Raw genomic sequence first — 27539 nt, forward strand, 5'->3', positions numbered from 1 at the left:
CTGCTTCAGCTCGCGGACGAGTTGGGCGAGCTATTCAACGTATGCGACTTGGTCTGCGTAGAGGCCAGCGACCCCGAGACGTTGAATCAGATACAGACCTGGTTCGAGGAGGTCGCTGAACTGCAACGTAGTAGTGATAGCGTAAGACGTTTCAGGCTCCGGATTGAGAGGGCCAGAGCGAACCCTAATCCGACCGAATACGAGCAACGGATCCTGCATGATTTCCAAATGGAAAGTGATTTATTGTACTATGTGGGACCTAACCAGGATGCCAAAAGGTTACTGGTCCCGAGGCGCTGCTGGGATCAGTTAATCCGCCGTTATCATGATCAAGCAGGTCACCCCGGAGTAGAAGAAACCCAGAATCAGATCAGTAGACATTTCTACTGGTCTAATATGCGGAAGCAGGTCTCCGCATATGTGAACACGTGTCTGACTTGCGCAACAACGAAGAGGAGTCCTCCCCAGGAAGCCGCCCCCTTACGGCCGAATGAGCCAGACCGTCCCTGGCAGATGGTATCAATTGACGTACTTGGCCCCTATAGCCCTACGGAAAAGGGTAATAGGTATATCATATTGGCCACCGACTGCTTCAGCAAGTGGGTAGAGGCCCGCACCGCAGAGTCTGTTCAGTCGGCCACCGTGATTGAATTTCTTGCGCAGGAGATCTGCTATCGGTGGGGGTTCCCGGAGGTGGTGATCACGGATAGTGCCGCGATGTTCTTGGGCAGGAACTGGGAACAGTACTGCCAACGGAATGAGATCGCGACGCGGACTAGCCCCGGATACCACCAACAGGCTAACCCTGTAGAAAGACGGGTTCAGGAGCTGAAGAAGATGCTGCGGGCTGCCTTGATAGGTAAAGACGAATCGCACTGGGAGCGATGTCTCCCGGAAATTATCTTCAATTTACGAACCCGTACCAACGCGGCTTCGAATGTCACTCCCTGCCAGCTCCTGCTAGGCTACGAGTTGCCTCGGCCTGGCGATTGGGACACTCCCCTACAAAGGAGACGAAGGCCTCATAATGAGGACCGTGCTCAACGCGTAGAGGAAGCACAGCAGAGCTCGGCTGCGTATCGCAATAAACGGTTCCCGGATAAGAACAAGGTGCCGGCTGTCGTGTTCGTGCCGGGCCAGTGGGTGCTGTGTCGAAATTATGACAAGAGAGCTCGGAAGAACTTCGGGCCAACGTGGACAACTCCGTGTCGAGTCCAGAGGCAGCTGGGTCCTAACACATACGTGGTGAATAAAGGTGGTGTAGACCGGGTCATCCACACGGACGATCTGAGACCTGCCCCACCTCCGCGAGAAGGTCAGGAGCACCTTGACCCGCGCTCGGCGCATGTAGATTAAATAGCTTAGGTATAAGATAAGTAAGATCCCTTGTGTAATTATTGTTGTTGCCAGCAGAGCCTGAGAGGAGGGACAGGCAAGGAAGCTGAGTGATGTATTTTGTTAAAACTTAGGTTAAGGGGGATAAAATATTGTAAATTAGGTTAAGGACTTATTGTAAAAAGATGGTTTTGAGCATTTCCCTAATAAAGAGCACTTCCTGGTCTCGGTTTTAAAGAAACTACAAGCGACTCCTTAAAGCGGGGGGGTGTTACCAACGTCCAATAATTCAGTATATGTATCGCGAAGATTAGCGAATCAGAGAAGACGAAGGAAAGGATAGCTAGTAGGCGGAGCCTACGCGCGCGCGCCGCGTAGGGATAAATATAGACGGTTTCGCGGGTTAGAGCAGCTGAGTCTGACTCTGAGCGTTGTAAAGTAATCATCGAGCGTTTTTGGACGACCTGAATTATTGGAAGTTGGCTAATTATAGTTTTTGGAATTGTAAAGGAGTCTTCGGCAGTAGTTTCTTTATACTGAGATTAGGGAAGTAAAAACAAACACCCCAAATTACTTCCCGAAGTGAATTCGATATAAATAGCTGCCCAAATTGCCTTTTTCAAGGCAACAACACTACTGGAGTTTTTCCAAAGAGGAGTTTTCCCAGGAGTTTGGACGTCCAACTATATAAATACATATAGATATATACCGAGGTGTACATATACATCCCCATTACTGTACCAAGGAGATTTCCAGGATAATAAAACACCAACAGTGTCTCTCAGGAGCTGTAAACCGACTCTAAACTGAACTTGTTAGTTCAAATTTGTCCTTTTTAGGACTACCTTATAAAAAGAATTCGAAATCTGCTACTTCGGCGTCACGCCGCACCGAGGGACCCACTAGCCGGCCTTCTTGGACGTATTTGGCCTACCCAGGCTTGAATACATCGGAGGGTACGCCGACCCAGCATATCTAAGGGGCAGTCTACGTGGGCTGTCCCATTGCACTGATATCTGGGGGCTTTAAAGCGACCGTGCGCCTCCGGAGGCAGTCTCTTTCCTTCGGGTGTAGGAAGCTAGGTAGGTCAAATCGCGATAGTGTGTCGGCTAGGTTTAGGGATCGTAGGGAACCCTCTGGTCCGGCCTAGTGCCATCGTGGTGGCCAGTTGCACCCCCGCGGCGCCCATTAGACAGATAGTGGATAGGGAACGTATAATAGATTCGGAGATCTTGTGTATAAAAAGGAAGATCGCAGCAATGCAGGGAAACCGCGACGTTCCGAACTCAGGAAGCGAGGACGGAGCTCCGTATAGATCCTCCGGCGGCCTAGCACCCGCCGGCTCTGGTCTGCGTGCGACAGGCGGCCCAGGAGCGGACAGTCCGTTGCAAATCCACACCCAGCCGGGTATCACTTCAGGACCGCTCCGGGTACCGTCCTGGCGACAACTGTGTTACCAACGTCCAATATTTCAGTATATGTATCGCGAAGATTAGCGAATCAGAGAAGACGAAAGAAAGGATAGCTAGTAGGCGGAGCCTACGCGCGCGCGCCGCTTAGGGATAAATATAGACGGTTTCGCGGGTTAGAGCAGCTGAGTCTGACTCTGAGCGTAGTAGAGTACACATCGAGCGTTTTGACGACCTGAATTATTGGAAGTTGGCTAGCTATATCTTTTGGAATTGTAAAGGAGTCTTCGGCAGTAGTTTCTTTATACTGAGATTAGGGAAGTAAAAACAAACACCCCAAATTACTTTCCGAAGTGAATTCGATATAAATAGCTGCCCAAATTGCCTTTTTCAAGGCAACAACACCACTGGAGTTTTTCCAAAGAGGAGTTTCCTAGGAGTTTGGACGTCCAACTATACATATACATATAGATATATACCGAGGTATACATATACGTTCCCATTATTATACCAAGGAGATTACCAGGATAACGAAACACCAACAGTGTCTCTCAGGAGCTGCAAACAGACTATAAACTGAACTTGTTAGTTCAAATTTGTCCTTTTTAGGACTACCTTATAAAAAGAATTCGCAATCTGCTACTTCGGCGTCACGCCGCACCGAGGGACCCACTAGCCGGCCTTCTTGGACGTATTTGGCCTACCCAGGCTTGAATACATCGGAGGGTACGCCGACCCAGCATATCTAAGGGGCAGTCTACGTGGGCTGTCCCATTGCACTGATATCTGGGGGCTTTAAAGCGACCGTGCGCCTCCGGAGGCAGTCTCTTTCCTTCGGGTTTAGGGAGCTAGGTAGGTCAAATCGCGATAGTGTGTCGGCTAGGTTTAGGGAACGTAGGGAACCCTCTGGTCCGGCCTAGTGCCATCGTGGTGGCCAGTTGCACCCCCGCGGCGCCCGTTAGACAGATAGTTGATAGGGAATATATAATAGATTCGGAGATCTTGTGCATAAAAGGAAGATCGCAGCAATGCAGGGAACCCGCGACGTTCCGAACTCGGGAAGCGAGGACGGAGCTCCGTATAGATCCTCCGGCGGCCTAGCACCTGCCGGCTCTGGTCTGCGTGCGACAGGCGGCCCAGGAGCGGACAGTCCGTTGCAAATCCACACCCAGCCGGGTATCACTTCAGGACCGCTCCGGGTACCGTCCTGGCGACATGGCGCGCAACGTGGGGCATTTTTGCGTCTCCAGGAGGAGGCATCTAGGAAAGAGCGAGCTTCTGCGACGAACGAGGAGCGTTTTGAGGATAGGGGAGGTCTAGAGACTCCCTTCAGGAGTCTTACTTCCACGTTTGAGGAGGAAGGCGAGGGGGCCGCTCAGGAGAGCCTTGACCATACCCTTAGGGATGCGGAAGGAGCATCCTTTCGGATAATCAGTGAGATTGGGTCCCCACCTTCACTCCAAACGACTTGGACCCTTCCAAGGGCAAGCAGAGGACTTATGAGTCCCCCGCGAGAGAAGCCTGCTCTGGCTGCAGGCCTTGTACCAAATAGCCAGTGGCGCCCGGATATAAATAGACACGTGACTTTTCAGCCTCTTAGACGAGAGTCCGAAAGGCGAGATAGTCAAGAGGACTCGATTGATAGGCTGTCGGCTATGCTATGTAGAGTGCTCAGCCAAGCCCAAAAGCCGAATAATAGCCGTTTCGAAAGTTTTAGGCTCCCGACGTTTTCCGGAAACGAAAACGAAGACCCGGAAATTTTTATTTCCAAGCTTTCAACGGAGTTGGTGAGGAGTGATGTTCCAGAAGGAGACTGGGTACATATACTGTTTGCTCAGCTCACCGGAGACGCTTCTAAATGGGCAGCGATATATTCACAAACCCAAATAACCTGGTCTATGATGGTGGCGAGACTAAATCAAAAGTACGCCAGCCCTGAGCTTATCGCAAAACTCACAGCAAAGTTCTATGGGGAAGGGCAAGACCGAAACACGACGGCTGATGTATTCATAATTAAAAAGTTTGGACTAGCAAAAAGGCTGTTTCCTGGCGGGCAGGAAAAGGAGGTCTTGCAGATCATAGCCCAACTACTTTCACCTGAGCTGCGTTGCTTCTTCCGGGGCAAGCAGTTGGTAAATATTGAGAATTTGATACAAGATGCTAGCAACATTGAGGAGGACTTGAGGTTGTCCAAACAAATGCATAGAAGCATAAATCCCCAAACCGATCGCACCTTGACAGGTCCGAACTCGGGCAATGTAGTCCGCAACCAAGGAGGGTGGAACAACAATCGGGGTGCTGGCTCTGCGGAAATTTACCGTCCCCCACAGCGGGCTGCCGATCAGGACAGACCAGCACCCAGGCAGGCAGCGAGCAATGAGCGTCGTGAACGCCACAATAACGTGGTGGAAGCGATGTCCTCGGAGCAGGTGGAAAACTAGATGGGGCTGGAGCATCTAGCAGTGGAGAGCCGAAGGCCCCAATAGTTGAGAACCACTGCAAAAACTCCCCAAACTTCACTGAGCTGGAGTGTTACATGTCTCTAGCCGAAGAACGCCCTCTGATAGGGAGAAACCTCCCTAGGATCCCTTGTACAGTTAATTCCATAACTCTCCCCGCCCTTATTGATACTGGAGCTTCCAGCAATTTCATCCAAGCCAGCGTGATCGCTCATATGGATTTAACCAGGCTTCCGAACCCAGCCACGGTGTTTATGGGTTGCGAAAGCAACGTAAGCCAGAGTTTAGGCCAGATCACGTTGTCAGTGGAAATTGAAGAACGGAAGTTCCAGATTAAATTTACGGTACTTACCAAATTGCAGGAGCAAGTAATCTTGGGCCTTCCTTTCCTTAAGAAAACTGAAGCCACTATAGATGTAGGCAGAGGGTCAATCTATTTGGGACAAGCTCCCAGATTGTGCATTTATTTTGAAACGTACCCAAGCCAAAGGAATTTCTTAAGGAAGGATATCCCGCTGGAGTTGGAAGACTCTCAATTTTCCCCCGAGAGCAAGGATAAGCTCCTCCCGATTTTAGAACAATTCCCAGATGTCTTCGAGGAGACAATTCGTCAGCCCCAAACCAAGGCTACGGTACATAAGATAAGAGTGAAGGAGGAGAGGCCATTCCGGCAGTCCCGTTATGGGAAAATGTCGGAGGTGCGGAAGGCAATCGTCCATGAGGAAATCTCTAAATTATTAGAGGCAGGAGTGATTGCCCGAAGCACCTCTCCTTACTGCTCGCCAGTAGTATTGGTTCCCAAGAAAGGGGGGAAACTCCGGTTCTGTGTGGATTATAGGCAGATAAACAAGCTTATCATAACGGAGGCCCCCTATCTACCCCCTATTCAGGAGACCCATGTAGGGCATCCATCTTCACAACCTTAGATCTAAGGAACGGTTTCTGGCAGGCCCCATTGGACAAGGAGTCTAGGAAGTACACCGCATTCGGAGGACCGGATGGAGCGGTGTACGAGTTCAAGGTTCTCAGCTTTGGACTCAAGAATGGGCCTGCCGTGTTCCAGAAACTGATGTCTGAAGTCTTGGTAGGTTTTGTAGACAAGTTCTGCAAGGTCTACCTGGACGACATCATTGTGTATTCATATGATCTACAGGAGCACTGCGGTCACTTGCAGCTGATATTGGAGCGACTGAGGCTTCATGGGCTCTGGCTGTCCCCATCCAAGTGCCAGTTCGGGTCTAGCACCTTGAACTACCTCGGCCGGGTCGTATCCAAGGATGGGAATAAACCGCAGGAACAACACGTTTTAAACGTGAAGGAGTTCCCAGCGCCCAGTAATATAAAGCAGGTGCGCGCCTTCTTGGGCACAGCCGGATGGCTTAGGGAATACATCCCGAATTTTGCCGAGATAGCCGCACCGCTGACCGACCTTATCGATAGAAAGAAAAGGTTTCTCTGGACCTCGGAAGCGCAAGACAGCTTCCAGGCAATAAAGGAAGCCGTTTCCCAGCCGTTAGAGTTAGCGCGACCTGACCCCCATTTACCATATGGCCTCCAGACAGACGCCAGCCATATTGGAATCGGCGCCGTATTGTTCCAAATGGACCCCCAAGGAGGTAATAGGAGGATAATCGCCTATAGTAGCGCCAAGCTAAACGCCACCGAAAGGAAGTACCATATCAATGAGACCGAATGCCTTGCGGTGGTGTGGGCGATTAAAAAGTACAAGCATTATCTCCAGGATGGGAGCTTTACCTTGTTCACCGATAATTCGGCACTGCTGTGGTTAGACAAGATGAAGGATGAGTAAGCTAAGCTGACTCGCTGGTCTTTGCTCCTACAGGAGTATGATTTCAGAGTGGAACACATACCAGGTAAGAGGAATCAGCTACCTGACTTTCTGTCCCGAAATCCGACCCAGCCCCAAACAAACATGGACCTTGATACTGACGTAGAAAGGATGTTCTTTCCTCACAAAGAAATGGAGACACCTGATGAAGCGGAAGACGAGATCCTGCTTCAGCTCGCGGACGAGTTGGGCGAGCTATTCAACGTATGCGACTTGGTCTGCGTAGAGGCCAGCGACCCCGAGACGTTGAATCAAATACAGACCTGGTTCGAGGAGGTCGCTGAACTGCAACGTAGTAGTGATAGCGTAAGACGGTTCAGGATCCGGATCGAGAGGGCCAGAGCGAACCCTAATCCGACCGAATACGAGCAAAGGATCCTGCATGATTTCCAGATGGAAAGTGATTTGTTGTACTATGTGGGACCTAACCAGGATGCCAAGAGGTTACTGGTCCCAAGGCGCTGCTGGGATCAGTTAATCCGGCGTTATCATGATCAAGCAGGTCAGCCCGGGGTAGAAGAAACCCAGAATCAGATCAGTAGACATTTCTACTGGTCTAATATGCGGAAGCAGGTCTCCGCATATGTGAATACGTGCCTGACTTGCGCAACAACGAAGCGGAGTCCTCCTCAGGAAGCCGCCCCCTTACGGCCGAATGAGCCAGACCGTCCCTGGCAGATGGTATCAATTGACGTACTTGGCCCCTATAGCCTTACGGAAAAGGGTAACAGGTACATCATATTGGCCACTGACTGCTTCAGCAAGTGGGTAGAGGCCCGCACCGCAGAGTCTGTTCAGTCGGCCACCGTGATTGAATTCCTTGCGCAGGAGATCTGCTATCGGTGGGGGTTCCCGGAGGTGGTGATCACGGATAGTGCCGCGATGTTCTTGGGCAGAAACTGGGAACAGTACTGCCAACGAAATGAGATCGCGACGCGGACTAGCCCGGGGTACCACCAACAGGCTAACCCTGTAGAAAGGCGGGTTCAGGAGCTGAAGAAGATGCTGCGGGCTGCCTTGATAGGTAAAGACGAGTCGCACTGGGAGCGATGTCTCCCGGAAATTATCTTCAATTTACGAACCCGGACCAACGCGGCTTCGAATGTCACTCCCTGCCAGCTCCTGCTAGGCTACGAGTTGCCTCGGCCTGGCGATTGGGACACTCCCCTACAAAGGAGGCGAAGGCCTCATAATGAGGACCGTGCCCAACGAGTAGAGGAAGCACAGCAGAGCTCGGCTGCGTATCGTAATAAACGGTTCCCGGATAAGAACAAGGTGCCGGCTGTCGTGTTCGTGCCGGGCCAGTGGGTGCTGTGTCGAAATTATGACAAGAGAGCTCGGAAGAACTTCGGCCCAACGTGGACAACTCCGTGTCGAGTCCAGAGGCAGCTGGGTCCTAACACATACGTGGTGAATAAAGGTGGTGTAGACCGGGTCATCCACACGGACGATCTGAGACCTGCCTCACCTCCGCGAGAAGGTCAAGAGCACCTTGACCCGCGTTCGGCGCATATAGGTTTAGTAGCTTAAGATGAGATAGGTAAGATCACTCGTGTAATTATTTTTGTTGCCAGCGGAGCCTGAGAGGAGGGACAGGCAAGGAAGCTGAGTGATGTATTTTGTTAAAACTTAGGTTAAGGGGGATAAAGTATTGTAATTTAGGTTGACTTATTGTAAAAAGATGGTTTTGAGCATTTCCCTAATAAAGAGTACTTCCTGGTCTCGGTTTTAAAGAAACTACAAGCGACTCCTTAAAGCGGGGGGTGTTACCAACGTCCAATATTTCAGTATATGTATCGCGAAGATTAGCGAATCAGAGAAGACGAAAGAAAGGATAGCTAGTAGGCGGAGCCTACGCGCGCGCGCCGCTTAGGGATAAATATAGACGGTTTCGCGGGTTAGAGCAGCTGAGTCTGACTCTGAGCGTAGTAGAGTACACATCGAGCGTTTTGACGACCTGGATTATTGGAAGTTGGCTAGCTATATCTTTTGGAATTGTAAAGGAGTCTTCGGCAGTAGTTTCTTTATACTGAGATTAGGGAAGTAAAAACAAACACCCCAAATTACTTCCCGAAGTGAATTCGATATAAATAGCTGCCCAAATTGCCTTTTTCAAGGCAACAACACCACTGGAGTTTTTCCAAAGAGGAGTTTCCTAGGAGTTTGGACGTCCAACTATACATATACATATAGATATATACCGAGGTATACATATACGTTCCCATTATTATACCAAGGAGATTACCAGGATAACGAAACACCAACAGTGTCTCTCAGGAGCTGCAAACAGACTATAAACTGAACTTGTTAGTTCAAATTTGTCCTTTTTAGGACTACCTTATAAAAAGAATTCGCAATCTGCTACTTCGGCGTCACGCCGCACCGAGGGACCCACTAGCCGGCCTTCTTGGACGTATTTGGCCTACCCAGGCTTGAATACATCGGAGGGTACGCCGACCCAGCATATCTAAGGGGCAGTCTGCGTGGGCTGTCCCATTGCACTGATATCTGGGGGCTTTAAAGCGACCGTGCGCCTCCGGAGGCAGTCTCTTTCCTTCGGGTTTAGGGAGCTAGGTAGGTCAAATCGCGATAGTGTGTCGGCTAGGTTTAGGGAACGTAGGGAACCCTCTGGTCCGGCCTAGTGCCATCGTGGTGGCCAGTTGCACCCCCGCGGCGCCCGTTAGACAGATAGTTGATAGGGAATATATAATAGATTCGGAGATCTTGTGCATAAAAGGAAGATCGCAGCAATGCAGGGAACCCGCGACGTTCCGAACTCGGGAAGCGAGGACGGAGCTCCGTATAGATCCTCCGGCGGCCTAGCTCCTGCCGGCTCTGGTCTGCGTGCGACAGGCGGCCCAGGAGCGGACAGTCCGTTGCAAATCCACACCCAGCCGGGTATCACTTCAGGACCGCTCCGGGTACCGTCCTGGCGACAACTGCTCGGGAGCTATCATCATTCGAACTGCTTGTTCTAGCCTTCGAATATCTACCGAATTTAGTTGGGTCTCTAGCTGTGTTCATCTTCTCCGAATAAAAACTGTGAGTATATAAGTAATGTTGATTATTATGCTTTATTCCAATATTTTGTAAATTTCTAGTGTGCAGTATGTCTTCTTTCATTGATGCTGGTAAATCCGTGAAGGGTAAGGTCAACATCCTGCAGGACGTGGTGGTGCAGCAATCGGAGCTACCGCAGGATATCGTGGACTTCTCAACGGAATTCCAACTTGGACCTCCACTTAGCCCCCTTCCTGAACAAGTTGTATTGGTAACGGCGGATCCAAAACCCGGATGCAGCTGGAAGGAGGATGTTCCTTCGACCACCCCTTCTTCTGAAACGAAGAGCACCGCCAAAGTTGCGAAGAAGGGGTCGAAGATTGTCGGTAAAAGAGCGGCACCGAGCGGTAGTGATGAAGAGTTTGCTGCTCCCAAACCGGCTAAGAAGAGGAGACCCGCTAAGCCAAAACAGGTGGTGTCGTCGGTGGAGCCAAAGCAGTCGGAGCTGCAGAAGTATATGAAGATGGGGGACGAGTCTAACCCTTATCGACGGCCGCCAATGACCTCGACCCTCTGGCGGGCCCCTTCCACGTCAGATACCGCCACTATCTCGAAGGCTAAGACGACCAAGGCGAAAAAGCAGTCACTGACGGCTCCGCGCCGATGTGAACTGCTGAGTGCAACATCGAGCCAGCCATAGCACCTCCGCCACCGATGCCTGCGCCAAGTGTTCAGCAGGTGACTTCTGCCCAACCCTCTGGCAGCGAGGTGGAGTTACCGTCATCGCAGAGGACCTCTAGCTTAGTCGAGGACGTGCTTGAGCTCGACAGAATATGCCGAGAGAAAAAGGCAAAACTGGTGACGATCCAGGGCAGCGATGAAAAATTGGCGGAGATGGCAGCACGTAAACGACGATTTGAAATTCGACAGGCGCAGCTAGTCGAACAGAAACGGCGTTTGTTGGCTGAACGGGCTGAGGAGGAAATCAGCATCAATGGGGTCGACGAGGAGTACCGTGTTCAGGCAGATTCAAATAATCGGTACCGCATTGAGGTCGACGAAATAGGCGAGCTTGTTGAGGCTCTCAGGGAGCGGATCAGAAAAAAAGTTGATGTCGTTGGAACATAACCTTCATCTATTTCCTTTCCCTAGATCCTTTTTTTCATGGAGTGCACGTGAGTTGGTTGGTGTACACAGGGCACTGCGTGGTTGGGGCAGTGTCCACTTCCCTCCCTTCTTTCCATTCCGGAAAAATATCTTGTGAACAATTCATTCCACATCATCCTCACTCCTCCCCTACTCCCCCCCCCACTCCCTCTCAAAAGTATGAAAGTAGGAATTATCTGATGGAATATTTAGTTGATCACCTACCTTCAACATGGAACCTGATTCAACTACCGAGCCATACAGACTCCCGGAGCCTCAGTTCCCTTACTACGTATCCATTCAAGAGGGTTTTGTTCACTCCACCATAAAACCTCACAGTCTTGGGTATGAATATGAGATTCCTGACTATAGAGTGCAGGTGCTGCATGTAACCGGCAGCGACGAAGCGGACATATCTGATGGCGAGTACCCGGATCACTATAATTTCGATGATCACCAAATGCTCTAGGTAGATGATCACGATGACGATGAGTCCGAGGAAGTCGAGGATAGTCCCCCACCAACCCCAATCCTCATCGAGGATAATCCTCCACCATCCCTTATCCCGGTTGATGAAGTCCTCAATTCAGACGACGATATGTAATCGTTTTCTTGTTTCTCCCACCCTCAATCCTTTTCTTCCACGGAGTACACACTTTTTGGTTGGGGCAGTGTCTTCCCCCCTCACCCTTGTTAGTTTTTCATAATAATCACTTAGACTTTCTCATAATAATCACTCAGAGTTTCATGAAGATCGTCATTCTTGTTGCTTTCGAATTTCAAACACTGAATTCTTCTACATTTACACTTCACACCCTGAAGATAATAACGATTAGTTTGTTGATTTTTTAAAAAATAAATTCTGACAAAAAAATCTGCTTTTGTTATTTTCCAACTATTATGCTGACATAACTACAAATTAGTCTGTTTGAACTGAAATTAAAGTAAATTTGGTTGAATGAAAATCATAAACACACCTGAGTGATAATACTAATGCGTGATAGAATTTGCGTAGTAATATGAAGTTAGGAGTAATCTTTATACCTCCAACTTCTAAGGCGCTACAATCGAGCGGTTGAGCGACTTAATCCGTTGGATGAATCATAATTCGCATGATTAAGATAGAAAACAGATTTGGTCCGCTTTCCTCTGCTCCGCTTCTAAAATTTTTCGACTCGCGAATTAAAATAATTCGCGGCCGCGAATTAAAATAAGCCAAGGATAAAATCGCGGATTCGTGGCCGCGAATCCGCGGATAAAACCGCGGATCCGCAGAATAATTTTAACGGCAGCCATGAATTAATTCAATTCGCGCGTAGAAAAATTTTTGAAGCGAAGCAGGGCGAAGCGGACTACATCTGTTTCCTATCTTTATCCCGCAAATTATGATTCATTCAACGGATTAAGTCGTGATTCATTCCGCCGCGGTCGCGGATCCGCGGTTGCAACCGCGTCATAACTTTGAAGCAGAGTGTGTTTAATGTCTTAGGTACATCGCGAACTTTCATCGATTCCGCGGATTATTGCGGATCCGCGGTTTCATCCGCGCGAATTATTCGCAGGTCCGCTACAGTGGCGACGAATCCGTGGATCAATTCATTCATTTTGTCATAGTCGCTGATTCGCGGTTGCACCTGCATCATCATTTCATTGGCAGCCGCGGAATTTGCTACGCGGATCATGATATTTGGGGCAGGGTGTAGTTGATATTCATTCTCAATTGTAAGAAATCCAATTTCATACAACTACTTTCGTCATAACTATTTTCCGTGTAAAATCGAAAATAGACTAGTTATTCAATAAAATATATTTTCAGCTGTAAACCGGTTTCATATTCTACCACTACGTGGAAATTTTCCAACTTCCATTCATACGAAAGACCTGATAAGAAGAGTCTCATGCCGTGAGACGATATTCTCTGGTGTACTACTACTACTACTACTGTTTGTATGGATAATGTAGCCCTGAAAAGGGCCGTTTTTTTTACTAGAAGGCCCACGGTTAGTGTGTCACAGGTTTGACACTATTACATATTATGCATGCTGACACTCTTGTGAAATTTGTGAGCGGTCATTCACATGCCTCACACCAATACTGACCCAGCTGCATTATAGAGATCGTATCATGGGTGTTTACATGTTGATACCAGCCGCCGTTATTGTTCCGTATCGAGTAAAATCGAAAACAGGACCAACAATACTTCTGATACCGCCATCGATCGTTCTGATTCTTACGTGCGCATCTGTCACACAATACAGGTCCAGTCGATCTTCTAATGTGTCAGTGACGTTGAGCCATCGGACGCCGATCATTAAGGCACCATCATCTTCAAATGAATCAGCCACAATATCTTCATCACTAAGGTCATCGTCGATGATATCCCCTTCAACAATCCCCTCGTGCTCCAAAACATTAGCTTTTTCGTCGACTTCAATATCTGCCTCGTCTCCTATAATTTCAACTTCCTCTTCCACAATTCCCTCTATGTTGGGAGCCACTCCATCCCCATTCAATGACTCATCATCCGTCCAATTATTCTCATCATCAAGTGATATCCTAGCTAATACAGCGGCGATTTTTTTGGAATTCATCTCATATACTGAGTGAGGTTCAAGATCGGAACTCGACTTTTATATGATTCGATTGTGATCGTGGTAGCGCCCCCACACTACTCCAACTTCTCGCTCTATACGATTAAGAGAGGGGGATATGCCAGCCCAGTCGAATTCACGAGAGGATCAGATCAGGAGACGAGAAATCCATGGTAATCGTATATCGACATACACCCAGATAGGCCCTGGAATCACCTGCTGATTTTAACACTATTTTGTTAATTTAACTCATTTCATTATATGTTGATTTATAAAATAAATAAATCCATTGCTACAATGTTACTTGTATGATTTTTGGTATTTCGAAACTATTTATTCAGCGAAGAATAATAGATTCCACAGTTTTAGAAAATTTATAATGAAATTCAAATTTATTACATTCCACTTTATTTTTCAGTAAGTACAATAATAATGCTATTACATTGATGAATTTTCATTGATACATGAGTTGTGATGTTCGGAGAATCCCAGCCATTTTACATATAGACGACGTCCTTTTCGTTTCAAAACTCGCTCCACCAAATATGTATTGGGATCATGGGTTTTATTCAATTCAATACCATAGAAAGAACCTTTAATTGGCTGTCCGTTCACATCTTCGAGCGCATAAGTTATAGGATCTGTTCTATTCACTTTTACAACTTTGAAAAGCTCAGTTGTAAAGTTTGCCGTACAACCTTTTTCGAATACGCCTTTATACATACTGATTCGCACCATATCTCCAATTTTAAATTCTATTTTTTCAAGTTTTCTATGCTGCTTCTTTGATCTTGCATAAACTGTCAATTTTGTGGATGGTTTTACGTCTACAGGCTTCATGCCAATGGTACGATGAACTTTGTTGTTATATTGACTGGTAATTTTAGGAAGAATATTCAACCAACTGTAATGACCTTGAAGTGAAAATTGTCTATAAAGCCAACTTTTTAACGTCCTGATGACTCTTTCCGCAATTGAAGCCTTTTTTGTGCTGAATGTTGAGTAATGATTGATACGGTGCTCTCTCATTAGCGATGAAAATTTTGAATTATAAAACTCGGTACCGTGATCAGATTGTAAGTTCCTTGGGACATGCTTCGCATCTTTCAACACACTCGCCATAGCTGCAGTAACTGAATCAGCAGTTTTATTTCTCAATAGTCTTGACCATACATACTTCGAATAACAGTTGATTACTATGAGGATGTACCTATGACCATCATTTTCATCAGATCCATCTGCCACAAGTCATAAATCCCTTTATTATTGTCTTTCGACGGGGAAAATTTCGACGCGCCGGCTTATGTATTTCCTTCACAACCTGCCATTTTGCATCACTCATATTACTGTTATATGGCTTCTTCGAAGTGATGAAGTGTTCACGTGCAGGTTTAACGACTGACTGTTCAACTTCAAAAACTCACTCAGTGAAAGTATCAACCAACTCGGTTATAACACCAATTTGCTTCTTCACATTACTCAATCGATCAGCTAATGCTGAAGTGATGAGTGCATTTTTGTCAGTAGATGAACAACGTATGTTCTGGCACACTTGGGAGGGGGGGGTAACCTATCAGCGTCATCGAAATCGACGCAGGATGGAACGAGTATCGTAGCGATTTGAGCGTGGAACTCCGCCCCTCGGCCCCCTTGGTACTCCACCTAACCTATCGGCCCCCTTGGTACTCCACCTGACCTATCAGCTCCCTTAGCCCCCTTGTCACGTTCTAGTCACGTGATTTTAATTAAAAAAAGTTTATTGTTATGAGATTCGAACCTGGTTCGTCCGCGCCGTAGACATTGTCCTTAGCCTCTACACCATCGTGTTAACTGCGAATGTTGGGTATTTATAGCGTTAGTTTTGTGTTAGATTTGGGAAATAATTAATATTTCATGTAAAGATGTGCATGTGTGTGTGTGTGTAAGAGCGTGAGGCGCGTTGTCACCTCACAAACCACAAGAGGAGACTAAATCATCTGTCGGTAACAAATAAGACAGATGGGTATCCGCGGCTAAGCTAAACAGTGGAGACGGGAGTGGGTTAAACAACTTAGCAAATTTCAAATAGATCTTAATGGGCGCCAGGTAAATTTAATCCTCCAGATACCCTAAGTAACTCACAATATCAATAACTTACCAATTAATATTGGAAATAAAAGATAAAGATCCCCAATATGATTTATTCAGTAATCCTAACTTACATGGATTAACCAACAACGCTTCTAAGACAACAATGCAATATTCACACTACTACGCGATGTTCAAATGTCAATACACGAGCGCGGTGTATATAACCACGAATTCAATCAGCCATAAATTACGGTAGTAACGACGCTCAAAAAAACTACAATACGTCGAGTAAAACTACCACGAAAATTGAGTAGGTGAAATCGTAAATACTAGTATCGGATGGTATGACAAACTCGTTTGCGTCGCGTGAGCTCAGGCGTAGGCGCATCGGTGTCAATCAGCAATCGTGAAAGGAAGAATATACCTCAATTTCCGTTTCACAAATATCTATATCAATCAGGTATCAATAAACAACTCTTAATCAATAAACGATAAACAACACTATATCAACAGGTATCAATAAACATAAGGGCAAACAATTATTCAAATATCTCAGTATAGCACAAATTTTCAAATAAATCAATTATAACTTGCGTGCTCCTTTTGGGCCACCCGGTATATGGTGTTAGGCTACCCCGTAGTTCGACGGAGATGGATCGCCCTGTAGCACCGGTGGATCACCCTGTAGTACGGCGGAGATGGATCACCCTGTAGCACCACCAAGATAGATCACCCTGTAGGGCACGGCAAGCTGGACCAGTAATGGATCACCAAATAAGATCCAGAAGGATAAAAAAACTTAAGAAGAAGAAAAAAAAAGAAAACAGGAAGACAGGAAAACAGGAGAACAGGAAAAAAAGGAAAGAAGGAAAAAAAAAACCCTACGGAAGAAAATTCTCAATCAGAATCAGATAGCAACAAGGTGAGATTCAACCCCCATTCAATAGGACTATTTGACTAATAAATACCCCTGGTATATTTTCATTAAGCAAAGAAGCAAGATAACAAGAGTATATTTTTGGGTGCCCTGTATAACCATATGACCCGTAAAAATCAAGACAATTGAATGAGTGTTGAAACCTCTCTTCAAAACTAATATTCACTTGAATGACAACGATGGAATCAGAAATTACTAAAATCATTTAAAACACATTCATTGGTAAAACTCTTACCCTGGCCAAGGGGTTTTCTATACGATTCTTCGTGTGCGGTGCTCTGCACGGAAGTCCTGCTGGGACTTGATGAGTGACTGAGGGCCTTCTGTTTCTTATGAATCTAGAGACGAGAAACGAAGGTTGTAGAATTGAAGAGGTGATATCATAGCTAAGACCACATGAGAGGTGCGACAGTGATTCAGACATACCTAATTTCGGAAATTCTTCCACCTGGCACGAGTTCGGTAACCACCACAAATCCTCAAAAGAGCTTAAGTTTCAGACTGCAAATATCCACACCAAAATGACCAATCAGTCTTCCACTATACAATCCTGACTTGTAGAAATAATCCCCGTGAAGGATGGCACAAATACAACCAAATATATCCTACAATCAGTCTGATGGTACTCTTTGAACTCCGAACCAAGCTCATCGAAAGCCAACTTCCGAATACTCAGGAGACTGCCACATCTGACAGCTAACCAGTTGTTGCCACAGTGCGTCCAATCTACACTACAAGCACCAAGGGGGCGCTGTGCACAACATCATAAATCTAACAATTCCTCCACAGCCACTTGATACATCATCAACAAGTCCATGACCCATCAAAACTCCTTCTCAAAGCAATGCAACCCTTAAACAACCCTTGACAACTTGAGTAACCGATCAATTCCTCACCCGTGAACAACTGTAGAACTAGTTCGGTGTAAGTCGACGGAACGACACTACGAAAGTTCGGCGGATGTCAACCAACAGCTGTCTCTTAACCTTGTATTAGAATGTATACAAAAATATTGTTCCAACCTATTTTCAACTATTTACCAATCCTTATTCATGCGATGGAATAGAAACATATAAGGTAAGTCGCCACATCCTTCCCTTTCAGTACAAATATTAGAGCATTCATATTATGCAGAATATTTACCGAAAATATCAAACAGTATTCAGAAACCCAGAGGTAACTAATATTGTTTTTCAGGCGATATGGCTCTAATATGTCAGTAAACCTTCTGGAAGTGATGAATAACAATCTATGCAAGAAATATTCTCGGAAAGGCATAGGGAATAAGGCAGACAACGGCTGAAAAAAATGATAGGTGAAGAAAACTGAGAAACAAACAATAACAACTATTTCAACCTAGCGAGGAATTTCGGATCTCCAACGTCGATTGGCAATAGGAGAATGCGTAAGTACTGGTCAAGCAGCTAGTCAGGGAGCATACATTTATTCTTGTACATTTCAGGTATGGTTTTCTATGGAACGGAAGATTCCCATTACTATGATGTTAAATGAATAAAATCTACATGTAACTCAATTACATTGTTAATATCCTTTGAATAAAAATCTTAAAAGGTAAGGTAGTGTTTTGAAAGGTCACATAAGAGCAGTTTGATCTAGTGCTAAATTGAAACGTAACAGCGTGTGACGTAATCGATGCACAAATTTACGTGGCTTTGCGTATATTGAGAGATTCATTTGAATAATTTATCGTACAGAATTGTTTCATGTCCTGTTATCAGTAACTGCACAAAAATAAGCGCTCGATTCATCGATACAAAAGTATATGGAAACAACAAAAGTTATAGAACACACAGAGTCATCTATGAGTCACTAGCTGAACTATCTATTGGTTGAAGAAGGACACTGTAAACACTAGACTCATAAGACTGCATCTGTCAAATGTCAATACATGCCAGCATGGCAGGTTCGGCGTTGCCAGTTGTACAATAAATCATTGTTTATGGGGCAATATAGCGTTGCCGGTTTTGGAATTGATCGTGAACTACTCGACGAAAATTGGAAGCGCGAAAGTGATATATTAATAATAATGAATCAGATTTAAGAAAAAACATTACAGATTAATGAGGCTGTATCGTTTCAAAGTGTGATCCCTCAATGTTACAAGGTATCTCAAAATACATCATTGAAAACAAACATGGCGTCGAAGTGTACAGGGTGCGTCAAAATACATCATTTAAGAAAAAACATAACAGTTCCACGAGGCTGTAAGTTTTCAACGTGCGATCCCTCAATGTGTACCAGGTATCACAAAATACATCATTGAAAAACAAATATGACGTCGAAGTGTACAGGGTGCGTCAAAATATATCATTTAAGGAAAAAAACATGTCGATTTGAAATATGATATTAATGTGTATACAGGACGTTTCAAAATACATCATTTAAGAAAAAAACATATCGATTCAACAGAAGTCTAGCGTTCCAACATGTCGGAAGTCTCGTATCTTTGTTAACCAAGCTAGCATCATCAGGAGAAAGAGGAGATCCAAAAGTGTCGAAAGGTTGAGCGTTGTGGACTCAACGTGAGGGCAATGGGAGAGCGAAGTATTCGACAATGACATTTCGAAATACGTGGTTTTCCGTGCGTTTACGATCGTTTTTCGTGCGTTTTCGATCGTTTTTCGTGCGTTTTCGACCGTTTTCCGTGCGTTCATTCGTTATCGTTTCATCGTTATTGTCGTAACGTAATGTGAAATAGCATAGAAAGAATTGCACATTTGAAGAAAATCATTGAACATATTTGAAATTAAAAGTTGTTGGGTTATGAACAACTACGAGTGTAATGTAATTGCAAAAGTTTGATTCAAAACACATAATTTGTTGACAAAAAAATGAAATAATCATCGTATACTGAAACATATGGTATTTTTGGATTCCTTAGGGTGAGAAGGTTTCGAATCCGTCAAAAACAGGTCACTTCCGGTTTTTACTTCCGGTCGTCCGATTCCGATGATTTTGACATCAATGGATTCGTTCAGATGTCAAAAAACATAGTTAATCATTTTACGAAGCCAAAAGGACCTCATAACCTATTTTCGCTATACTAGTCGCAACAGGTCGGTGTGGGTACTCATTTCAAATGATTTAATGTGTAGACTATGAAAAATATAATATCGAGCGCCTAATGTGAAACAGCATAGGAAGCATTGCAAAGAGAATCATTGAAAAAACTTCGGATCGTTACGTACATCATGTCAAATGAAAGAAGAAAAATTGCAGAATTCATCGACAACGAAAAAACAAATATGGTGCAACATGTCAGAAGGGCACTAACCCACATCTTCATTGATGATAACTGAATCTCAACGTGAAGCACATCAAATGAAAGGGAAACGAATGCAGAATTCATCGACAGAGAAAAAGCAAATCTGACGCAACATGTCAGAAGGGCACAAAGCCACATTTTCGTTAATAATTGTCGAATCGTCACGTACAGCACGTCAAATGAAAGGAAAAGAAATGCAAAATTCATCGACAGAGAAAAAACAAATATGGCGCAGTATGTCAGAGTGACACTAAGCAACATCTTTGTTAATGATAGTTGGATCTCAACGTGCAGCACATCAAATGAAAGGGAAACGAATGCAGAATTCATCAACAGAGAAAAAAAACGGAGACGATGCCAAGAGGGCACAAAGTTGTATCTTCACTAATAATAGCCGCATCATCACATGTAGCACTTCAAATAAAATGGGGGAAAAAAAGCAGAATTCATGTGTTTGTTGCGCTATTCAAATCCAAGGTGACATGGATCAATGTCAACGCTGAATATGCATCTAACAAAGACTCTTTGATTTTCTTTTGTTTCATTTCAGAATATATCATCACTAATTTTTATATTCAAACCCAAAGTGACATTGATCACTGTCAATGTTGAATCTACATCCGGAGATACGCAGTTCTCAAAGCGACGAAACAAAGGCTCTTTGTTTCATTTTAAAATATGTCATCACTTATTTTACTATAAATACGTCATGCATGGCGGAATGAGTTAGTTGCATCCGTTGAAAGTGATACCAGTGACAAGTGCACCGATTCTATTTGAAAGTAAGTGTTTTAGGTTTGACTTTTTCCTCAGATGAATTTATTCAAATGTAATTTAATTGAAAATTGGTAAGAATTGTTGAATCATTTGATTTCCAAAATTTTTCTCGATATATATATGTTGGATGATTTCAGTCAAATGTTTTACATGTCGTGGTTTGTTTGAGATAGTATTCGCATATATTGTGAATCAAAACATAAAGCTTTCATTTTTTATTTTTCACAGATGGATTTACAAAAGTTGGATGCAAGTTCGATCGTGAAGAGAAAGCCAAGTATCAAAGTAGCAGATTTGCCTGTGGAGATGCCTCAGAGGATATTCACTGCCAAAATCGTGAAAGAGAAATTTGGTGAGGCGGTCTTGTTAGATTTGGGAGATAAAGTATCATTTCTGCCCCACCGAGTGACGGAGGCGTATCGTCCTCACTTAGAAGAATTTTCATCAGGAAAATACGCTATTGTGTTCAAAGGGTTAATGGACATTGGGAAACTGAATCTTGTCGTTTCATTTGAGATTGTACAAAATTAAGGTTAGTACTGTTTCCAATTTTTTCTTTGTTTTATAGGCAAAGAGTTTTTGGGTGTATACAATATTTTTCATTCGGGTCAAAAATTCTCACTCACAGATATGATCCACATAAAGTAGTGTTTTCATACAATATTTTCATACAATATTTCATACATACGTGCAGAATATGTGTTTTAAATTCTTTATTTTGAATGACACTTGATTTTTTATTTTCATTATAAGTGTAGCATTTACTTCATGAAAGACATTACCCTCTCTGTTGCCAAAAAATTTCTTTTTAGTGTATGTTTTTATTGAAAAATCGAATTTATTTCAGTGTATTTTTTTATTGAAAAATCGAATTTATTTCAGAATAATACATCAACGTGTGCAGTATCAGTCAGAGTCATCTCAACAACAACATTCAAAATCGTCATAGCAACCTTTCCAGAACGAGTTTCAAATCTCAGCAGTTTCCATTTTTTTCAGTCTATGGTTGCACATTATTAGGCTAGAATTTGTCGATATTCAGTGATTTGTTGGACAAACTGCGTCTATTCAATATATACACAACCGTAATGAATTTGGAAGACTTTGAAGATTCATCGTGGTGTGTTCCAAAATTCAAGAAAAACACGCCGTTCTGTATGGGTCATTTCCAAGGAAATTTGTTCAGCTGCAGTCTCAATAATGTTGATATTTTATATGAATGTATTCATAATATACTACCAAAATAAATAAAATACATACCACACACATCTTTTTTTGAAAATGAAAACTTATCTTATACAGGGAAAGTTGTCAAAAATATGCAATGACAAAAAATTATATACCAGATTTTATAGAGATGAAGAAACATCATATTGAAAGATACTAAGTTGACAAAAACAGGATATTTTAGAAATAAAGGAAATAAGTTTGTCTGTCATTTTAAATTCTGATTCGTTGGGTCGATATAACAAAAAGTCGCATTTTATATCTTGAATTTTATTCAGGACATTATTATAGATGATTGACATTTGTCATTAAATTTCAAGTGTGATATTTGGAAATTCATTTCGTATTGTAGTTTTTTCGAAATTCCCATTCAAAATAGCATCATTTGATATAGATACCACCGGACGAGTCTATCATTTGTAGATAACCTGAGTTTCAATTGTTCGGAGTTCTGAGTTCTTGTACATATAAACATAACAAAGTAACGATACAGACAAATATGAAAAATTGTCATAAAATAATTCAAATCAATTCAAGGGAATACATGAATTGAAAGATATTTTAACCTCAACTTCGATATTCTGAAACAAAAACACACAGTATTCACAATCCCATCTTTCGTTATTCCAAATTCATAGTCATCGAAATTCATACGATTATAATATATATAGGAATATAAAACTATCTTCAAATACAGTTGCATGAATGCACATCAAGCATTTTGTCGTAGTACGGTGACCGGGGCAAAGTTACAACTTCAGCATAATATGAATGTTTATAAATATTAGGGAAGGTCAAGATCATCAACAGGTATTAAGAAATTCATTCGGTGTCCAAAGCTTTCGGAATACAATGCAAATAATTTTCTTTATGACTATTCGTTCGATATTGAATATTATTACCTCAAAATATATCGAAATCATAACACGTTTGCGATTCATTTTTTCAGTTACATTTGAAAAGTGAGTTTCAGTTTGCAGAAATAATAGCCCACACATGTTGGAAATTTTGCCATAGTGTGGTGAAAATCGTATTGAAAATTCTACGGAATATAAGCGCATACATACAGAGTGAATCAATATTTGAAATACGTCGTTTGGAACCCCCCATAACCCTTCTCTATCGAATTTTGGCAGAAATAATGCTGAGTCGTATTGTAGAGTTAACGTTCGAAATTGGGGAAAGTGAAGTATTCAACAGTTTTGCGTGCGACGGTTTTGCGTGCGTTTTCGAACAGTTTACGTGCATTTATTCGTTATCGTTTCATCGTTATTGTCGTTTTTTTTTCTATTTCAATATGACAGTCATTTAACACTTAACGCGTTTCGCTTACCAAGTGAGCATCATCAGGAGATGACTAAAGTCCACGCTTTGTCGTATGAAGGTTCGTTTTGCGAATTTTCAGACTCCTGAACCGAACCTTGAGGAACAATCAGCCTAACTTCTGGTACAGAGTGGTGTCGTAAGCCAATCAGACTGGAGAAATCAAATATCAGTAGAATGATGGTTTTAGATGAAATTGAACTGAAGAATGTGGGTCGAATAATAATAATAATAATAGTGATAAAACATTAAAACTCAACTTGTGTTACAGAGTGGTGTCGGTCAGCCAATCAGAATGGAGGAATCAAATATCGGTCTAATAATTGTGTTAGATGATATTGAACTGGGGAATGTGGGTCGAAAAATAATAATAATAATGATGAAATATTAAAACTTTGAAAGTGACGTAGTCAGCGTAGGAGGTGGTGGCGTGGTAGAAAATGTGTGAGGATTTGTGGAAATTAATGAGTTATTAGAAAAAAAAAATGGAGCAACTGTCAGAAGGGCACTAAGTTGTATATTCGCTGATAATAATCGAATCTTCGCTTACAGCACGTCAAATGAAAGGACAAAAAATCCAGAATTCATTGACGAGAGAATAAAAAGATGGCGCAACATGTCAGAAAGACATTAAGTCACAATTTCACTCATGATATTTGAATCTTAACGTGCAGCACATCAAATGAAAGAGAAACGAATGCAGAATGTTATCGACAAAGAAAAAACAAAGATGACGCAACATGTCAGGAAGGAACGAAGCCACATCTCCGTTAATGACAATTGAACCTCAACGTGCAGTACATTGACTGAAAAAGAAAAAAAAATGCAGAATTCATCGACAGAGAAAAAAAACAAAGACAACGTAATATGTCACAAGGGCAATGAGCCGTATTTTCGTTAATAATGATTTGTTCTCAACGTACAGCACATCAAATGAAATGGAAACGAATGCAGGATTCATCGACAGAGAAAAAACAAAGATGGCGCAACATGTCAGAAGTGCACTAACCTGCTTCTTTGTTAATAAAAGTCGCATCGTCACGTGCAGCATATCAAAGAAAAAACAAAAGAGGCAACCAAAAGGGCACTGAACCATATTTTCGTTAATAATAGTCGGATCGTCGCATTTGACATGATTCATTCACTCAAAACTGAAATGTTTAGAAGATACCAAAGGAGATCTTACGGTGACTATAAGTTCTGGTATACTTTGTTAGGTATCGAATGATGCGTGCAATTTCGTTAATTCCAGCGACATGATTATTCCAAGATATATTGGTGTCCATTTGAACCTCAAAAAACTTATTGAAGCAGAAGGTGGAACCCCCAAAAAATAGGAGATATAGTACAACAAGTCAGTGAAGAGCGGCTTTTTTCTGCAGAAAAATGTTTGAATTTCTTCAAATTTTCCAAATATCTGTAACAGAAAGACAAAACTCAGCTGCGGAACGCTTCTATCTACTGAAGTTAAGTATGTGTCGGTAGTGTGTAACGAAGGTTTCCGTTAAATTCACTGGTTGCGCCCTCTGGAGGATGTTTGTTGCGATACACCATAGATGACAATATTTATTGTTTATCATTTCGAATCCGTTGAATACAAGGGGTTTGGAAATAGAAAAAAACGACGTTTTAACGCTTTGTAGACGTGTTTGATGCTCTATGACCAACACCCGTTATCCATATTTTCATTATTATCCCGATTTTATGACCACCAAACATTCAATATTATCGGGATTGAAGGGAGCTGATAGGTTAGGTGGAGTACCAAGGTGGTCGATAGGTTAGGTGGAGTACCAAGGGGGCACGCTGGATGGAACGAGTATCGTAGTGATTTGCGTGTAACTCCGCCCCTCGGCCTCCTTGGTACTCCACCTAACCTATCGGCCCCTTGGTACTCCACCTAACCTATCAGCTCCCATCAATCCCAATAAAATTGAATGTTTGGTGGTCATACAATCGGGATAATAATGAAAATATGGATAACGGGTGTTGGTCATAGAGCATCAAACACGTCTACAAAGCGTTAAAACGTTGTTTTTTTCTATTTCCAAACCCCTTGTATTCAACGGATTCGAAATGATAAACAATAAATATTGTCATCTATGGTGTATCGCAACAAACATCCTCCAGAGGGCGCAACCAGTGAATTTAACGGAAACCTTCGTTACACACTACCGACACATACTTAACTTTAGTAGATAGAAGCGTTCCGCAGCTGAGTTTTGTCTTTCTGTTACAGATATTTGGAAAATTTGAAGAAATTCAAACATTTTTCTGCAGAAAAAAGCCGCTCTTCACTGACTTGTTGTACTATATCTCCTATTTTTTGGGGTTCCACCTTCTGCTTCAATAAGTTTTTTGAGGTTCAAATGGACACCAATATATCTTGGAATAATCATGTCGCTGGAATTACCGAAATTGCACGCATCATTCGATACCTAACAAAGTATACCAGAACTTATAGTCACCGTAAGATCTCCTTTGGTATCTTCTAAACATTTCAGTTTTGAGTGAATGAATCATGTCAGATGCGACGATCCGACTATTATTAACGAAAATATGGTTCAGTGCCCTTTTGGTTGCCTCTTTTGTTTTTTCTTTGATATGCTGCACGTGACGATGCGACTTTTATTAACAAAGAAGCAGGTTAGTGCACTTCTGACATGTTGCGCCATCTTTGTTTTTTCTCTGTCGATGAATCCTGCATTCGTTTCCATTTCATTTGATGTGCTGTACGTTGAGAACAAATCATTATTAACGAAAATACGGCTCATTGCCCTTCTGACATATTACGTTGTCTTTGTTTTTTTTTCTCTGTCGATGAATTCTGCATTTTTTTTTCTTTTTCAGTCAATGTACTGCGCGTTGAGATTCAATTGTCATTAACGGAGATGTGGCTTCGTTCCTTCCTGACATGTTGCGTCATCTTTGTTTTTTCTTTGTCGATAACATTCTGCATTCGTTTCTCTTTCATTTGATGTGCTGCACGTTAAGATCCAAATATCATGAGTGAAATTGTGACTTAATGTCTTTCTGACATGTTGCGCCATCTTTTTATTCTCTCGTCAATGAATTCTGGATTTTTTGTCCTTTCATTTGACGTGCTGTAAGCGAAGATTCGATTATTATCAGCGAATATACAACTTAGTGCCCTTCTGACAGTTGCTCCATTTTTTTTTTCTAATAACTCATTAATTTCCACAAATCCTCACACATTTTCTACCACGCCACCACCTTCTACGCTGACTACGTCACTTTCAAAGTTTTAATATTTCATCATTATTATTATTATTTTTCGACCCACATTCCCCAGTTCAATATCATCTAAAACAATTATTAGACCGATATTTGATTCCTCCATTCTGATTGGCTGACCGACACCACTCTGTAACACAAGTTGAGTTTTAATGTTTTATCACTATTATTATTATTATTATTCGACCCACATTCTTCAGTTCAATTTCATCTAAAACCATCATTCTACTGATATTTGATTTCTCCAGTCTGATTGGCTTACGACACCACTCTGTACCAGAAGTTAGGCTGATTGTTCCTCAAGGTTCGGTTCAGGAGTCTGAAAATTCGCAAAACGAACCTTCATACGACAAAGCGTGGACTTTAGTCATCTCCTGATGATGCTTACTTGGTAAGCGAAACGCGTTAAGTGTTAAATGACTGTCATATTGAAATAGGAAAAAAACGACAATAACGATGTAACGATAACGAATAAATGCACGTAAACTGTTCGAAAACGCACGCAAAACCGTCGCACGCAAAACTGTTGAATACTTCACTTTCCCCAATTTCGAACGTTAACTCTACAATACGACTCAGCATTATTTCTGCCAAAATTCGATAGAGAAGGGTTATGGGGGGTTCCAAACGACGTATTTCAAATATTGATTCACTCTGTATGTATGTGCTTATATTTCGTAGAATTTTCAATACGATTTTCACCACACTATGGCAAAATTTCCAACATGTGTGGGCTATTATTTCTGCAAACTGAAACTCACTTTTCAAATGTAACTGAAAAAATGAATCGCAAACGTGTTATGATTTCGATATATTTTGAGGTGATAATATTTAATATCGAACGAATAGTCATAAAGAAAATTATTTGCATTGTA

At 42.9% G+C, this 27539-nt stretch overlaps 1 long non-coding RNA gene across 1 annotated transcript; it reads left to right on the top strand.

The window, feature by feature from the left end:
- Positions 1 to 17732: 17732 nt before the first annotated feature.
- On the top strand, positions 17733 to 18444 carry LOC141480381 (uncharacterized). The gene is made up of 3 exons (XR_012464303.1): positions 17733 to 17873; positions 17994 to 18201; positions 18259 to 18444. It is a non-coding gene; the product is annotated as an uncharacterized lncRNA (long non-coding RNA).
- The last annotated feature ends 9095 nt before the right edge of the window (positions 18445 to 27539 follow it).

This window comes from Leptinotarsa decemlineata, unplaced genomic scaffold (assembly GCF_025532065.1).
Source record: "Leptinotarsa decemlineata unplaced genomic scaffold, Ldec_3_MD MMD2_P_RNA_scaffold_8, whole genome shotgun sequence".
In the NCBI taxonomy this organism is placed as follows: domain Eukaryota; kingdom Metazoa; phylum Arthropoda; class Insecta; order Coleoptera; family Chrysomelidae; genus Leptinotarsa; species Leptinotarsa decemlineata.